At 37.5% G+C, this 18,044-nt stretch overlaps 1 protein-coding gene across 1 annotated transcript in view; it reads right to left on the reverse strand.

The window, feature by feature from the left end:
• Positions 1–18,044, reverse strand: part of Uba5 (Ubiquitin-like activating enzyme 5) — a 71,792-nt gene that overhangs the window by 35,339 nt on the left and 18,409 nt on the right. The gene's annotated exons all lie outside the window — the stretch shown is intronic.

Here is an 18,044-nt window from a genome sequence, read left to right on the forward strand (position 1 = left end):
TTACCAGAAAAAGCCATTCCGTTTGACCCCCCAAATGAAGAATGACACTCAAAATCTGAAGTTGTCATAATCTGTCGTCCTCCCTAATTTGTGAGAATTAGCAGTGGATCCTCACATGGAAGAAGAAGAAGAAATGATATTCAACGTTATGCACAAATTCACCCATTAGGTCAATTGTCAGTCTCTGAAATCTAACAATTATATTTCCACCCATCTGCAAAGACGTCTGTGATAGAAAGGCCTATAATATATTTGTTCTAGAATGTTATACGTTCGTTTTAAACTCCTCTAGCCTTATGCCAGCACGGGATCTTGCTCTAAGGCAGCCCGCAGGCCTGTGAGAGATTTACTTTATAGATCTGTGCTTCCTCTCCCATCAAAATTGAATTTATCTCTTTTTTTATGCAAATTAATTGAGCCTCCCACTTTTATTGACCATTTCGGTGGCAAGTTTGTGAGATCTCTAAAAGAAATCACAGTTCCGATAACCGAATCTGTTTCTTGAAAAGTCAAATGGCTTGTCGAGATATTTTTTCTCCTATTTTCCCAAGTAAAACCGTTTGTTGGCCGCATCAGGCCAGATTTACTATATTTCTCTCACACTTCTGGTGATTTATCTCCTGCCTCCTTCCTGGGATATACTGAATCAAGGGCAATTTATTTTATCTGTGACTCTGATGTCGTTCCCCCCTGCCATAAATTGGCTTGTTCGTCCAATCGCCCATAGACGATAAATGTGTCTGGGTTCTGATTTGCTCTTGGAAAGAGTTCTTCCTCTTCCTCTTGAGGTTCCTCTTGTTAATAAGTGATCTCTTCTTTCTGCATTACCATCCACCTTCTGTTACTTCTTTCTAATGAACACCATATTCTTTGGAAGCTTGGATTTCAAGTCAATGGCCCCTTTGGGCTTGCTCCATAAGGTTAGGGCTCATCTTCTGAATAATAAAAATCAAATTATCAATGGAAATCAGTAAATATCGTTTTTCACAATCTGTTCACGGGAAATTTTGGGACTCTGTCCCAGGTTCATCTTTTCTGACTCATGCAGCCTTCCAGCCTTCAAAAGGCGAACTTTAAATTTGTTTTCAGACTGAGCCTCGATAGGTTCATTTTAGTTTTCTGAAAGAACACTATTGTGGCGGCTTTGTCTGTCCGTCCTCACTTTTTTCTGTCCGCACTTTTTCTGTTTACCCTCAGATCTTAAAAACTACTGAGGCTAGAGGGCTGCAAATTGGTGTGTTGATCATCCACCCTCCAATCATCAAACATACCAATTTGCAGCCCTCTAGCCTCAGTAGTTTTAATTTTATTTAAGGTTAAAGTTCGCCATAATCGTGCTTCTGGCAACGATATAGGCCAGGCCACCACCGGGCCGTGGTTAAAGTTTCGTGGGCCGCAGCTCATACAGCATTATACCGAGACCAACGAAATATAGGTCTGTTTTCGGTGGCCTTGATTGCATGCTGTAGCGGCTGTACAGAAAACTCGATTGCGCCGAAGAAACCTCGGCGCATTTTTTACTTGTTTTTCTTTGAATTGATTTCGGGTCTTAGGCCAAGGGCCAAGCGCTGGGACCTATGAGGTCATTTAGCGCTGAAACGGAAATTGAGAATAAAAGGTTTGAAAGGTTAAGTAACAGGAGGAAAACCTCAGAGCAGTTGCACTATGAATCAATTATTAGGAGAGGATTGAGGAAAGTAAGATGGAAGAAAGAGAATATGAAAGGAGGTACAGCAAAAGGAACGAAAGGGGTTGCAGCCAGGGGCCGAAGGGACGCTGCAAAGAACCTTAAGTAATCCCTACAGTGCGCCGCATGAGGTGCACTGACGGCACTGCCCCCTTACGGAGTTTTATCTCTGTGAAGCTATGCCGTAAATGAATTCATAATTCACACAATACATCATTCTTTTTTTGGCAAAGGCCTAAAATACTAATCCTTTGTGAGCGCACAGGTTACTTGTTGATAATAAATTACCAGAAATACCTTTGTTCATTTCCGCTAGGAAAATGAACTGAATTGAAAAACATTTTAAAAGCAAATCAGCTCAAATCATGAACAATGAATAAGTAAAAAAATGCTTCTAAACTGCGTGATAGATATCTTCACCCTTTCCGCGTCTTTTTTTGTCTTCTCTTTCATTTCTCGCTTCTCCTCTCATTCCTGGGCTTTATTTTGGCGCAAATTGGACCATGATGGACTTTTATTGGAGGTAAATGGAACGAGGCGGAAGGTCCAAGTGGAATTTCGTACCAAAAATTTTCGAGCAGTTCATCTAAGCAAAAACAAATATACATATATATATATATATATATATATATATATATATATATATATATATATATATATATATATATATATAAATGAATGTATGTATGTATGTGTATGTGTGTGTGTCAGAATAACTCTGAAACGCATTGAACAAATTCAGCCAAACTTGGTAAACATATGATTTACTAACTAGAAAGGTAAGATATCACTAGCACCAAGAGCTTCAAAGGGGTGGGAGTGGGAAGGGCTTCCCTGAAACGGGGTTGGTACTGCCCGTAGACTTAGGAACTAATCACATTCTGCAGGTTTATCATACCCCATTTCGGTATACATATGACTCACTATCTGGAAAAGAATACCGTGGGGGTAAGACATCACTGGCACCAAAGGGGGTGGGGGTGGGAAGGGGCGACACATAAAAAAAACCGAAAACGACGAATATTGTGTATAATCCACGGTTTTCGAGGTTGCTGAGATGAATAGTAACACTCCCGATGCCTTTTATATCCAAGTTCAGCCCAAATCGGAAGCGGATGTGAGAAAGGGTGAAAAATGAAATGTAAATAATGACAGATATTAATGTCTAATCCATAGTTTTTGAGGTCGCTGAGATGAACAGGGACACTCCCAATGCCTTTTATGTCCAAGTTCAGCCCCGATAGAAATGGGGAGGGTTGAGAAGGGGTCAAATATTAAATGTCAAAAATGCTATTCAATGAAATTGAAGCAACTATCTTAAGAGGAAAGAGAGAGAGTGAGAGAGAGAGGAAGTGAGAGAGAGAGAGAGACTAGATGGGATGAGAGAGAGAGAGAGAGAGAGAGAGAGAGAGGTGTTAGGCAGGAGAAAGAGGGAAAGAGTGAGGGAGAGTTGGAGAGAGAGAGAAAGAGAGAGAGAGTTTATCGGTTGTCATTCAGAGCTTTCCCAGGCAGCACTGAGTTAGTCAGCTAGCATATACTCGTATATATATATATATATATATATATATATATATATATATATATATATATATATATATATATATATATATATATATATATATATATATATATATATACACTAGCTGACCAACTCGATGCTGCCCAGGAAAACTCTGAATGACAACCAATAAACTGTCTCTTTTCCTCTCTCTCTCTCTCCAACTCTCCCTCACTCGTTCCCTCTTTCTCCTCCCTAACACCCCTTCTACTCTCTCTCTCTCTCTCTCTCTCTCTCTCTCTCTCTCTCTCTCTCTCTCTCCTCTCCTCTCCTCTCACTCTCTCTCTTTCCTCTTAAGATAGTTGCTTCAGTTACAATGGGTAGCATTTTTGACATTTCTATATATATGTATATATATATATATATATATATATATATATATATATATATATATATATATATATATGTATATGTATATATATGTATATATATACATATATATATATGTGTGTGTATGTGTGTATGTATATACTGTATATGGATGTATATATCAATTCTTAGGTACTAGAATAAAGAAGATGAATCCTGTAAACTGAAAAAAATGTAGATAAGGGAAAATTGTGATTATTTCGCGTTATCATGGCTAAAACACTTAAGCTTTCCAAAGGCAGATGGCGGTAAGAGCTAAACAACTTTATCCCTCTGGAAATGAAATAATTCTTCACCGTATAATCTCTTTCAAGAAATTTGTTGACAGAAATGAAAGTAAAAAGCAAAATAGTCAAACTGAAACAAAATACCAGAAAATAAGGAAAACGTATTAAGAAAATGAGAAGGAAATGAAGATAGAATAGAATACTGCATTAAAAAACAATGTTTGAATTCATGTCGGTTTTAAAGATAACGAAATAATGACTTAAAACGACTGAAATACAGGAATATAGCTAAAGGTAAGTTGGACTAGAAAAGTGTGACAAGCAAAAAAACAAAAGATGGAAAGATTCATAATAAGAGAAGAATCACGAGGAAAAATAGCCACACAAAATAATGAAAGGAGGAAACTGTAAAAGCAAAATAAGAGAGAGAAATGGGGGAAAAATGATATGAAAAAGGAACTTAAAAAAGAATTAAGTGGGTGGGCGATGAAGAAACTATATGGAATGAGACAAGAAAATTATTTTAAAAAGCAAGAAATGAGGTAAGTTTGAAAAATATTGAAAACAAAGATGTTACAGGAGAAAGAAATGGTAAAAAGGATTTAAGATTAATCAAAGGAGAAAGAACAGAGAGCTGCATATCCTAAAAATAATATAAAAAATAAAGAATTAGGAAAGACACGCAGACATATATATATATATATATATATATATATATATATATATATATATATATATATATATATATATATATATATATATATATATATATATACAGTATCTATATATACGTACATACAAAAACATGAAATATCTTATATTTTCATGCGTAATATTCGTGAGAACATTGACAAAAATTCTTGAATGAAAATCCGAATTGCCTCACCGGATGCACTGCGTTCCCTGCTGTCTTCGACAGAACTTCAGTTAAGAGAAGATTCCTAAGAGCAAAACACCTTCTTGGAAACCTAGTTATTAGGATTACTTGCGAACGCTTTAGCGTTGGAAGAACACAATGCAAAATACGCACTAATTTTAGGAGGTTCACCTTGGAATAGCATCACAAAAGTCAACACCTGTTGTTTGTCGAGTTACGGATGTGGCTGGAAAAGTTAGTAAAATCAATATTACACAAGACTATGTCTTAACCATGTAAGATTTAGGTCTGAAAGAAGGCAAGTCTTACCCAAAGAACATTTTTACTGACCCCAAGAGTCTTGGTTTGTTGTATAATCATACGGAACTGTTAACTTTCATGCACGTAATGTCAAGACGATAAAATTTTGTTTAAAACCAGTATTTGAAATCTCTGACATGCGAGGTCTGTACGGTAGGCTAGTGACTTCCGGGTAAAGCTTTTGTAATGGAAATTGCTGCTCTGTCGAGCGGAACCTCTTTTATAACCCACGTTTCTAGTTCAATATTTTTGTTTCGTGCATTAAATAAATAGGTAACATTCTGGTTTATAGGTTAATCCACGGAAAATTTCGCTTCCAGATCAAAGGAAGCTGTGAATATTATTGCCAAAAAATAACAAAGTCGTGGACCTTGCGATGCAAAAGACTCTGTAATCATTGAAAACATGAATAGGCTTCGCGGTTTTTCTAAAGAAATGACTCAATATGAAACTGGGAATGAAAGTGGTGCTTACGGTTTATATATGGACTCTAGGTTAATGTACCCTTAAGCAAAATAAATGTGTAAATATTTCACATTCATCTGCTTACAGGCGTGTAGAATTGTACATAAAATGAACTAAAGGCAGACCTCACCATATGTGAATGTGGTGCGGATAATGACATAATATATCCCCATTAAGTCTCATCAAATTGAGAAAATAAAAAAAAATCTACCATTGATGACTAAGGTATGGACTGGGAGGATTAGCTCATAACAACACTATCTCCTCATTTTCTAGAAGGAACTTCGAACATTCTGCTATTTCCTCCTGAATATTTCAAATGGCGTTTAATGTGTTACAGAACATTGCTATTTCCGCTGCAGAGTTTGCTTTGTCCATACCGCACCGTCTCCAGGTAGAACAGTTTTTGAGACATTTCTGGTTACATTGATGCCATTTCTTAGTTAGCCTATTTGCATATATATATATATATATATATATATATATATATATATATATATATATATATATATATATATATATATATATATAAACAGAAAGAAAGAGAAGGCGAGGTTTAAATTCCCAAAACAGAACAGGGTGTTTGGGTGAATTGAGCTCATTCCTCAAATCTACCCAAGACTTTGACTCTCGATAAAAGACAACATTCTCCTCTAAATGAAACTGTCATGCCATCATAAGCAGAAAAAATCTCAGCACATGATGAACTCTTAATAGATGACTTATTACTTGATGAGAAATGAGACCTGGTGAACCGTATGGGGACTGATAACGGGCCTTACAGAATTATACCTGGCAGCTGAAGATGGAAGATGTATGTGAACATTTCAAAGACACATTCGATTCTTTAGTTGTTAAGCTTAATCGGTTGCACAGTTATACTGTGCGTTCATAAGACATATTCAGTTCCACAGTTGTTAAGCTTAATTGCTTGCACAGTTGCACTGCGCGTTCACATGAAGTGTAACAGGACATCACTGAAACAGAATGGTTTCTAATGGAGATTTTAATCACAAAAGCTACCAGCCTTCAAGGACTACCTGACCTCATCGTCTGGTAGCCGTAAAAAGACCTTATGGCTACCGGATGATGGGGACAATTAGTCCTTGAAAGCTTGTAGCTCTTGTGATTAAAAATTCCTTTAGAAACCTTCCTGTTCAAATGAGGTCGCTTGCACAATTGCACTGTGCATTCCTTGAAACAGGAAGGTTTCCACTGGAGACTTTATTCACTAAAGTTACAGGCCTTCAAGGTTAACTGTACCTGTTATCCGTTACCCGTAAAAAGGCCCTACGGTTACCGGACGATGGGGGCAGTTGGCCCTTGAAAACTTATACTTTTGTCAATAAAAAATCCACTAGAAACCATTCTGATCTAATGAGGTCTTGCTAGAATACTATAGATGTATATCAGTAACAGTTCTCGATCTCAACTTAAAATACAAGCAGCCAGATGAGACTCTCTCTCTCTCTCTCTCTCTCTCTCTCTCTCTCTCTCTCTCTCTCTCCATTTGTAGTGTGCAAGTTACAGACGAAGAAACTCCTAATTGCCAAACTTTCTAAGCACCCAACTCTCCTAAGCGCCCAACTCCTTGCTGACTCTTAATCACGACCTCATTATTTACAAACATTTGGCAGCAATATAAAGGCTCATAAATCCCAGAGGGACGAAAAGAAGAAAAACCCAGCCTAATTGGTCGTTGGTTAACGAGAAAAATAAAAATAAGAAAACTTTTGATAATTAGCGTATGATGAATATCGGACGGGCAGGGGAGGGGAGGGGTCGTATTTTGTCGATTATAACTTCTTTGTTTACCTCCAGTTCGATTTGTTTATCAGGTTCGGATCTGGTGTTGATATATTAAAAGCCTTTGAGTAGGAATCATTAAATGCTGAAATGAATGACGGGTGATTTTTAGCTTTCGGTGAAAGAAAACTCTTGTGCCGGTTTTGTCTGTCCGTCCGTCCTTTTTCTGTCCGTACCTTATTCTGTCCGCACTTTTTTCTGTCCGCACTTTTTTCTATCCGTACCTTATTCCGTCCGCATTCTATTCTGTCCGCCCCCAGATCTTAAAAACTACTGGGGCTAGAGGGCTACAAATTGGTAGGCTGATCATCCACCATCCAATCATCAAGCACGTTAAATTTCTGCCCTCTTTCCTCAGTAGTTTTTATTTTATTTGAGGTTAAAGTTGGCTATAATCTTGCTTCTGCCAACGATGTAGGATCGGCCACCACCGGGCAGTGGTTAAAGTTTCGTGGGCCGCGGGTCATACGGCATTATACCGAGACCACCGAAAGATAGATCTGTTTTCGGTGGCCTTGACTATGAGCTATAGCCACTGTACAGAAAACTTGATTGCGCCGAAGAAACTTCGGCGCATTATTTACTTTTTTTTTTTTTTTTTTTATTACTCGAGAGTAAAAACGTCTTCGAATAATCAGAATCTGAGGGCTGGGATTCATAGCTTTTGATTTCGGTGAAATTCATTAGAATGGGCATTCTCAAGAACGCTAAAGAGCAGTGGTGGAAAGGCTTTAGTAAAGTTGAACGTCAGAGTGCCTGTAAGTGGGTTCGACGGGATACTGATGATCCTTTTGCGTAATGGTATAAACTACCTAGTGATGTTGATGCTTCGAACCCTGAGGTTCGTACCCATTCAGTAAGAAATGCATGAATGTGACAGGGGTCTCTGTGTTGCTTTTTCCTGACGCCAACCCTTGATGTAGAAAAATACTTTATGTTTTATATCTATATATATATATACACACAAAAACACACACACACATACACACATATATATATATATATATATATATATATATATATATATATATATATATATATATATATATATATATATATATATATATATATATATATACATACACACATATATACATACTGTGTATATATGTATGTGTGTTTGAGTGTGTGTGTGTGCAAGTGTGTGTTTGTTCAACCGACTGCATCCTTATCAAGATTCATCGTCACCAGCTCAAGTTGCAGAGAAAAATGGCTAGGCCGAACGCAGACAAGGCGGAAACGCCAGCGATTGATAGTGAGCTCTTTGTAATGAATCGCAGAAATTTCTCGACCCGGGTCGAAAATTGCCCCCGAGTGAAAGCACTCGGCTTAATGGCACAGCGAAGGAGACGAATCCAGCTGAAGTCCTCGGTCAATATATATCTTTTGCTCGGTGGGAGAAATGCGGTTTCTTATCAAAGGGTTTCCTGACTAAATTGTTAATTCACGAAATGCGATTTTCCGATGCTCGGGAAAATTGGGTCTCTCCCGATTCAAAAATTGTCTTATTTCAAGTCATCCGGGCAACTCTTCGGAAAAGCGCTTGGAGAGGAGTTTAACTTTCGAGATGATTCAAAAGGATAGTCATTTTTATGTTGCAGTATCTTTGGTACAATGATTTTGTTATCAGCATAAGTAAAACATTAATTTGAACCTCAGAAAATGCTAAGATGGCTTTGTTTTCACTGAATAATTACGACAAGTAACTCTGGGTTTTGTATTTTTTGTCTTAGTAAAAGAAAAAGGTACTCGTTATTGCTTAAACCATTCAAGACTATCATTATTGAAATGGGAGGTCATATGATATCCTACGGCTTAAGAAAAGATTGTATAAGATTGTATAAGATGAATAAGCTTATGGAGCATAAATCTTCAATAACAGTGCAATCTACAAAGAACAAACACACACATCTTCAAAAAATCTTTGATTTGTTCCATCTTCGTTTTTTGTAATTATGGAATTTTACAAGTATTTCTAATTTTGCAAAGGATATTGTGCCTTACGGGATGAGATGACTCAGGTTCAATTTCATTACGTCTCCAGTTACAAGTAGATCGACTTATTCCCTGAGACACAGTGAACATAAAACAAGTAATATATATATATATATATATATATATATATATATATATATATATATATATATACATATATATATATATATATATATATATATATATATATATATATATATATATATATATATATATACATATATATATATATATATATATACATATATATATATATGTACAACTGAATCACGAAAATATGGAACGTGATGAATATATATATAAATAAAGATAAAATCCACTGCTAAGTAAAGGACCTAGCGTCGAAAGGCCTCATAGCACTCCAGTGTTTCCGTTTCCTTCGTGGATTTTATCTTTATATATATATATATATATATATATATATATATATATATATATATATATATATATATATATATATATATATATATAATCAGGAAGCTACAAATGTCCTTTAACATCCATTTCACGCTACTTCAGGAATTTCCCCGCACTCGACGGGTAAATAAGTACGTCAGATTCGGCATTAGCTTATACCACTCTTGGTGGCTCAATGGTCTGACCGTCGAAAGGAGTCGTTGGAAGGTACTGTGTCTCGAGGGATCGAGACCCGGCGGTACCGATCCATTTATCACTGAAAAAATTCCACTTCGGTGATAATTCCCCATCGGGGCTATTCCCGAAGTAGCGTGATTTGGATATTAAGCGACATTTGTAGGTTATGATTGTATATAAATCACGGTGCGATAAAAATTTATATATATATATATATATATATATATATATATATATATATATATATATATATATATATATATATATATATATATATACATATGGCAGTTTTGGATTGTCCTGTAAAAAGTTTAAAGGGTCAATCAGAATGCTGCTCCTACGGCTATTACTACTAGTACTACCACTGATAAACACACCGATAATATAATCAGAAAAGCTGACGCAACACCGGCCCAAACTGCGCAAGCTGCAAGGTCCTCTAGTTGCATGTGCACACAGCCATCATCATCATCGATTCCCACCAGTTATTTCGCTCATTATTCCGCGTTCTGATCCATGAATCTCCCGTAATGGCGACCCAGAATGGGTCGTTTTCGAGGCATTCACAGTCACCGCATTTGGAAATGACTTGTTCGTGCCGGGGGGCCGTAACAGAGAGAGAAACTGCTCAGTGGCTGCTATTTGCGGTCGCAGTATGAGGAAACGGCCGCTAGGGGGCTTTTGACATCCTGTTGTCGGCAATTTTCTGATCTGGTCTCCACTAAAGGATCCAGAAAAATTTCTTGGGGGGCCCACCAATTTTCATATTATATATATATATATATATATATATATATATATATATATATATATATATATATATATATATATTTCTTTAATCGATTTTTTATTTTTTCCCATTTTTATAATTCTTGTGTTATTATTATCTAAATTATCAATATTATTTTATAATTATTTTTCATGGGAGGGGGCACGTGATATACATACGGTATATATATTATTTCTTTAATCTATTTTTTTATTTTTCCCATTTTTATAGTTCTTATGTTATTATTATTTAAATTGTCAGTATTATTATTTTATCATTTTTTCTCATGGGGGCATGATATATATATATATATATATATATATATATATATATATATATATATATATATATATATATATATATATATATATATATACAGTATATATGTTATTTCTTTGATATATTTTTTATTTTTTCCGATTTTTATCATTCTGATTTATGTTATTATCAAAATCTTCAATATTATCATTTTATTTTTCATGGGGGCACGTGATATATATACAGTATATATATTATTTCTTTAATCGAATTATTATTTTTTCCCATTTTTATACTTTTTATTTGTGTTATTATTATCTAAATCTTCAATATTATTATTTTATCATTATTTTTCATGGGGGGCACATGATATATATACAGTTTATATATTATTTCTTTAATCTAATTTTTATTTTTTTCCATTTTTATAATTCCTATTTATGTTATTATTATCTAAGTCTTCAATATTATTATTTTATCATTATTTTTCATGGGGGGGGGCGTGCCCAGGTGTTCCCCCACCCCCTGGATCCGCTAGTGCTGGTCTCTGATGTTTTTCTTTTTCTGTTCGTCTGAGTATTCATGTATAGGTGCAGTGATGATTCTGCAATCAAATTTGCAAGGGATTGTGAAGTTTTGTTCGAACCGTATGCATATACTGCACGTACTCCGCTAATTTGCATACGTGAGCTAAATCACAATAATTAAATGCTATGTGGGCATATTTTCTCTCTTATGGAATTTCTACTGAAGTCAGTGGTAGATGCTACCTTCTCATCAAGACTTTGAATCAGTATATCTTCTTTCTCTATTCTGGCAAGTTTCTCAGGAAAAAGGAAAAATCATTAGGGATTCTTTCCTTTTACTTTTCTTTTTCTAGTCGACGGGCCGTTTCCCCACCCTTCTCGGCGGATTCATCAGGACTGGATTGCAAATTGTGTGTGGATTTGTAATCCAGTCCTGATGACGCCACCGAGAGGTGAGGAAACGGTCCGCCGACTAGAGAAAGGAAAAAGAAGTAAATGGAAAGAATCTCGAATCGTTTTTCCTTTTTCCTGAGAAGCTTGTCAGAGGAGGAAAAAAAATATAGACTGATTCAAAGTCTTCATAAGAAGACGGTATCTCCGAATAATGCCACTGACTTCAACAGAAATAATTAAATGTTCCTTAGACTGACTCGCCTATTCTTTACAGACATAGTTGCCTAAAGAAATAAGGTAGAGAGACGCCAGAGCTCAGCTTTTGATGCAACCGGCCAAAATTTGCGCACTAGCCGTGTGTTGGAGCGATTACCTCACGTTTGTTGGAGCGATTACCTCACGTTTACTAGGTCGCGGATCACCCCCAGCCTAGTCTACTATGTTGTCCATGCAGCTGTAAATGGCCACCAGGAACCAAGACCTGTTTAGAAGCCAGAATGCTGTGCCCTTCCCGGCGCGAGACCCTTCAAAGAGAGAAACATTAGAAGTATATATATATATATATATATATATATATATATATATATATATATATATATATATATATATATATATATGTGTGTGTGTGTGTGTGTGTGTGTGTGTGTGTGTGTGTGTGTATAAAACAGGTAGCTTCTACATTATTATATGCTTCCATAATTCAAGACCCATGTGGAAAAATGGTACCACTGATGTTATAGTGGTCCCTTGAGCCCGTTAATCAAACCAGAGATTTTCTTATATTGCAAGACTGAATGGGAAAGAGGTGTAATATCTCTCCCTGTTATCAAACAAATTCCACTCCAATCGATATGTTAATATACGGCTATGCTTCCTATGCTTGCATTGCAATTCCTTTTACGATTAGTGGTCTTGGTTTGTGGCTCTAAAGCAGGTGCCAAGTTCCTCTATGCAGATTAGATTTTGTTTAGGAAATACTGCATCTGAATGGATTTGTTTTCGTGTTAGTCATTTATTCATTTCTGTTTGTAGTTTAATGTTTGGGTGCTCCAGTGCCCGCAAGTTAAACCAACAGCAAGGACATCCCCGTCGGGAGGTAGTGCTGTCAGTACACCTCACGCGGTGCAATGTATACATAAATTAAGGTTCTTTACCGCATCCCATCGGCCCCTAAGTGCAACCCCTTTCATTCCTTTTACTGTACCTCTGTTCATAGTGTTTCTTCCGTATCGCTTTCAGCCCTCTCCTAACAATTGTTTTATAGTGCAACTGCGATTTTTCCCTTCTGTTACACCTTTCAAACCTTTCAATTCTCAATTTCCCTTTCACCCGCTGAATGACTTCAGGGGTCCCAGCCTATGGCCTTTGGCTTAAATTTAAAATTCCATTCCATTCCACGTACGAGAATTTAATTCATGCGAGTGTAGATATATTCTCTCTCTCTCTCTCTCTCTCTCTCTCTCTCTCTCTGATGCATTCATCTATAATAAAAGTAATTGAATACCGCGCCAGGTTCCGGGAAAAAGCGAGGGGGAACCGAGGGAAAATGCGAAGTCAGCTCGACTAAAAAGTCCCAAAATCCGAATGATACCTTCTAAGACTCGAGTTGGGCAGTGCCAAGGCGAATTAAGCTTTTTACCGAGAGCTGGAGACAATCGAGTCTGCTTCGGTCCACATTCTGAAGTCGAGATACGTTTGCCAAAAGCCGTTTCCCCGATTATGTTCTCTCGAGTTCGGTCCTGTTTGCAATATTGCACCTCCGGCACCAACCCTGTCATCCCCACCCCTTCCCCCACACGGCGGGGGTTGGGGGGTGGGGTTACCTTGGGACTTTTACACCCTCGAGAAATGAACCTTTTTAGAGAAGGCGCGTAAAGAAGGAATTCATCTGATCGTCGCTCGAGCGTGCAAAGCAGCCGACTCGATTTTGCTTTCAGGCAAGGAGGGATGGGAAGTGAGGTGGGCCAATAGATACACATTAAAGGCTGTGACGACTCTGATATAAGTGAGTAAGCACGGGGATATTTATTGAAACATTGATTTGAGTTGAGCTGAATATAGAATTTAGGCCAAAGGCCAAGCACTGGGACCTACGAGGTCATTCAGCGCTGAAATGGAAACTGACAGTAAAAGGTTTGAAAGCTGAAACAGGAGGAAAATCTCAAAGCAGTTGCACCATGAATCAACTGTTAGGAGAGGGTGGAGAGTAAGATGGAAGAAAGAGAATATTGAAGGAGGTACAATAAAAGGAACGAAAGGGGTTGAGCTAGGTGTCCCCTACGGGTTACAGAAACATTAAACTCCGGAATTCTGTTTTGAAAACGTCGTGTTCCCAGTTTAACCACTATTACCTTTTAGCACTAATTGACAATAGATTTAAGCAAAAAATATTCTTCTTTGGCAGGCATTGTAATCAATTTCAGGTTTCTTCAAAGAAGCACAATTAGTAGGGTGAATCTTAAGGAAAAAGTCATGTTTTTCAACTTTCTTTTAGGTCATAGTATCCGTAACATCGCAGTTTGAAGCGAAAGTGACAACAGACAGGGCTCATCACGTGTCTACTTTTGGAAAACATCGTATAAATTGGCCCAGTCTTGGTTACGGAAGCTTGTGACGTCATTCAAAAGGTACATCTTCCTTTCATCTCCAAGCATTTCCAGCTGATGACCCGTGGAAAGGAGACATGTTTTTGCATGTTATAATGGCCTTGTGCCAGCACGGGATCTTGTTCCAGCAACACTCCGTAGCCGTGGGACTTGAGAACCAGGGTACAAGTCGTCCCTGTGAGGAAGGTAAGTTTGAAATAAGGGGACCTTCACACAGCAGAATCAGAAAAGTGAAGCCAGGAGGTTCTTACCACTGAGGACTGCTCCTTACTCCTAGTAAAAAAGTTGGTATATCACAGTTGAATTTACACTGGGGTGTTCTATCTATGTGTTCTTGTTTAATTGTATTGTCTATTGGGCGTATCTCTGAAATGGGGCAGCCATATTCTTGCTGAACTTGCTTAGCTCGACTTTCTTGGTTAGGTTTACTTTGTATGCTCTGTTTCCTACCCCTGTCATGTTCCTAATGCTAGAAAGGAGTAATATTTCATAAGGAGCCTTCAAGGTGGATAAATGCTCCTTTACAGAAGGAGGTTCTCCACGAATGAGTGACGGCATTCGTTAGGAACATAGCTCACTTGATGAAGCGTCGGTTCTTCCCACATAAGCGCCGGGGCCAACTTCTCCCAGCACTGCGTGAATACTAGTTGACCACTTAGTTTTTTTTTTACGTCTTCCGACAGTCCAAGGGACTGATAGAATTGGTCTGTAAGTATATCTGTGCTTTCTTTTAGTGGCACATGAACATCCAAAGAATTCACACTACCAGAACGCCCAAATTAAATAAGTTAATTTGGTGAGGCAATTTTTTATGTAATTTAAAATCCCAAAGGAGGAGGTGTTTACTGTCATTTCCAGGAAAAAATCGCTTGTTCACGAAGTGCAAATCATCTCATACTCACGGCAGGGATAATATTATACATACGGGCGCAATAGAAAAGAATAGAATACTGAATTTTGGCCAAAGGCCAAGCACTGGGACCAATGAGGTCATTCAGCGCAGAAAAGGAAATGGAGAGTGGAAAGGTTTGTAAGGTGTAGCAGGAGGAAAACCTCAAAGCAGTTGCACTATGAAACAAATGTTAGGAGAGGGTGGATAGCAAGATGGAAGAACGGGAATATGAACGGAGGTACAGTAAAAAGGAATGAAAGGGGTTGCAGCTAGGGCCCGAAGGGACATTGCAGAGAACCTTTAGTAATGCCTACAGTGCATCCCGTGAGGTGCACTGACGACACTAGCCCCCTACGGCGCACACAAGGTGTGACTTACACTCCAGCTGCTCTAGAAATTCTATTCAGACCCTTTCTTTTACGTTCAATGGTGGATGAATCATTCAAAATAGAATTTTCCTTAATTTCTATTTTTATTCTGGAGGGTTTCTGGTCCGTATGGCACGGCGAGAATTGCGTTACAGTTTTTGTATTCTGAATTTCTGAATTCCATTTGCCCAGCCACGCGTAAAACGGGCGGTATCTTTGTCAGAATTCGTTTGTTTCTGCACAAACATTCCAGGAACACAGAAAGTATTCAGACTTTGTTCGTTTCGGGTCCTTTTGACCACCCTTCCTGTATTTTACCTTCCGTAGGTTTTTAAGGTCTGCTTTGGCCCCGAATCGAACCGAAAGCAAAAAGTTTGGCAAGAAAAGTAACATATGTTTTCCAGCAGTGGATTCCAGAATTTCGGGTTGTTCTCTTTTGTCGTTTTTCCATTTTCCATTTTACTGCAGGGGTAAGTGCATGGAAAATTGTTTTGTTATGCACTGAGCGAATGCATTCATGTTTACATGAATGCACACACATATACACTCACATACATACACACACACATATATATATGTGTGTGTATGTGTGTGCATGTGGTGTGTAAATATATATATATGAAATTTTTATCACACCGTTTTTTATATAGAATCATGAAGCTACAAATGTCGCTTAATATCCAATTCACGCTACTTCGGGAATATCCTCGATGGAATGGAGTTGTTGGAAGGTACTGTGACGAGGGATCGAGACCCGGCGGTACTGATCCATATATCACTTATGAAATTTCCCTTCGGTGATAATTCCCCATCGGGGGTATTCCCGAAGTAGCGTGAATTGGATATTAAACGACATTTGTAGCTTCATGACTATATATATATATATATATATATATATATATATACACACACATATATATAGTATATATTCATACATATGTATGTACGTATGCATCGTTAGTTTCCGATTTAAAGAACTACGAGAAATTTTCTCCTGAGAGAAAATAAAATGAGTTGGGTATTTAATTTTTTCTCCAAGGGGGCCAGAGACTTTCATGAGGGAATTGGGGGAACCGGAAGTGGGGGATGCTTTAATTCTTGGAGAATTTTCCTTCACCAAAAAGAAGAATCTCAAGAGTTTAGCTAAACTCTCCAGCATCCTCTGAACGACAATGTGAATTCAAAACTGAGGTTGACTGAATAGAGAATTGAATACAGAACTTAGGCAAAAGGCCAAGCAGTGGGACCTATGAGGTCATTCAGCGCTGAAACGCCCCATCAAATAACCGTAACAATCTCCCCAGGTTAGGGTCGCATCAGAAAAACTGAAGGCTGAGTTTCGAACAGCGCGATAGCGTTGAATATTGAATTATGTAAACTTGACAGCACTTGTTTGATGTCTCAGATGGAAAACAGAGGGTAAACACGCCTCTGTTTATGCATTAATTCGTAAAGAAATGGAAAACATTTCCTATTTTTGTAGGACGCTGGCTGCACCAATGCCCTTGTGGAAAATAAACATAGCGTGTTTATATAAGTTTTCACTCGTATTTATGACGTAGATTCAGCACGCGAAAAGTTGCCTAGTGTTTTCGTGTCATATTTGAACGAAATGCTGATTTTTAAAAGAATTTTACCCCAAAAATGTATTACATAAAAAGATCTGTAAGTATAAATATTGAAATTACAGTTATCAAGGGCCATTCGCTATGTTTTAACGGGCCAAATATATTCCGAAAATTAGGATTTGGTTCCCGATGTGGATTCTTGATTAAATTGCTTTCATAGAAATCAATAAATGAATAGTCAACAAAATGATAAAAAGGACACAGATTAAAAATGTGTTTTTAATCCCAATCCCAACCCCCTTCTCTCGAAGGGTATGAGATAAAGCGTGCAATATTTCCCCCCATGGAGCCAGTAAATAAAGATGATTTTCTCTTCCTTAGTACGGTGCATTAATCACCCGGCAGGAGCATAATCTAAACTACTTCATAACTTTAAGGAGGAAAATCCCTTCGTCGAAAGGTCTTCCCCTCTCGAGCTCCTCCTTAATTAGTTTTCTTGGGTCTGCCATGTTCCCGGAAAGACGCTATTGATGTCTAGGTTGTGATAAGCAGGAGATTTCGACGTATGACGTCCAACTTTAAAACGCTGTTTGTATTTCGATTTCTGTCAGTTAGAATTTGTGTGCCTATCTTATGACATACATACATACATACATACATAAACCAAAATAGTACTTTTAGGAAATAGAGAGGGGAGGTCAACTCCTTCCTTATGAAGTACGAAAAGTGGGTCCACTGAGTACAAGGTTATTTATCACATGAATTAATGCAACCTGAATGTGTAA

This window comes from Macrobrachium rosenbergii, chromosome 27, assembly GCF_040412425.1.
Source record: "Macrobrachium rosenbergii isolate ZJJX-2024 chromosome 27, ASM4041242v1, whole genome shotgun sequence".
In the NCBI taxonomy this organism is placed as follows: domain Eukaryota; kingdom Metazoa; phylum Arthropoda; class Malacostraca; order Decapoda; family Palaemonidae; genus Macrobrachium; species Macrobrachium rosenbergii.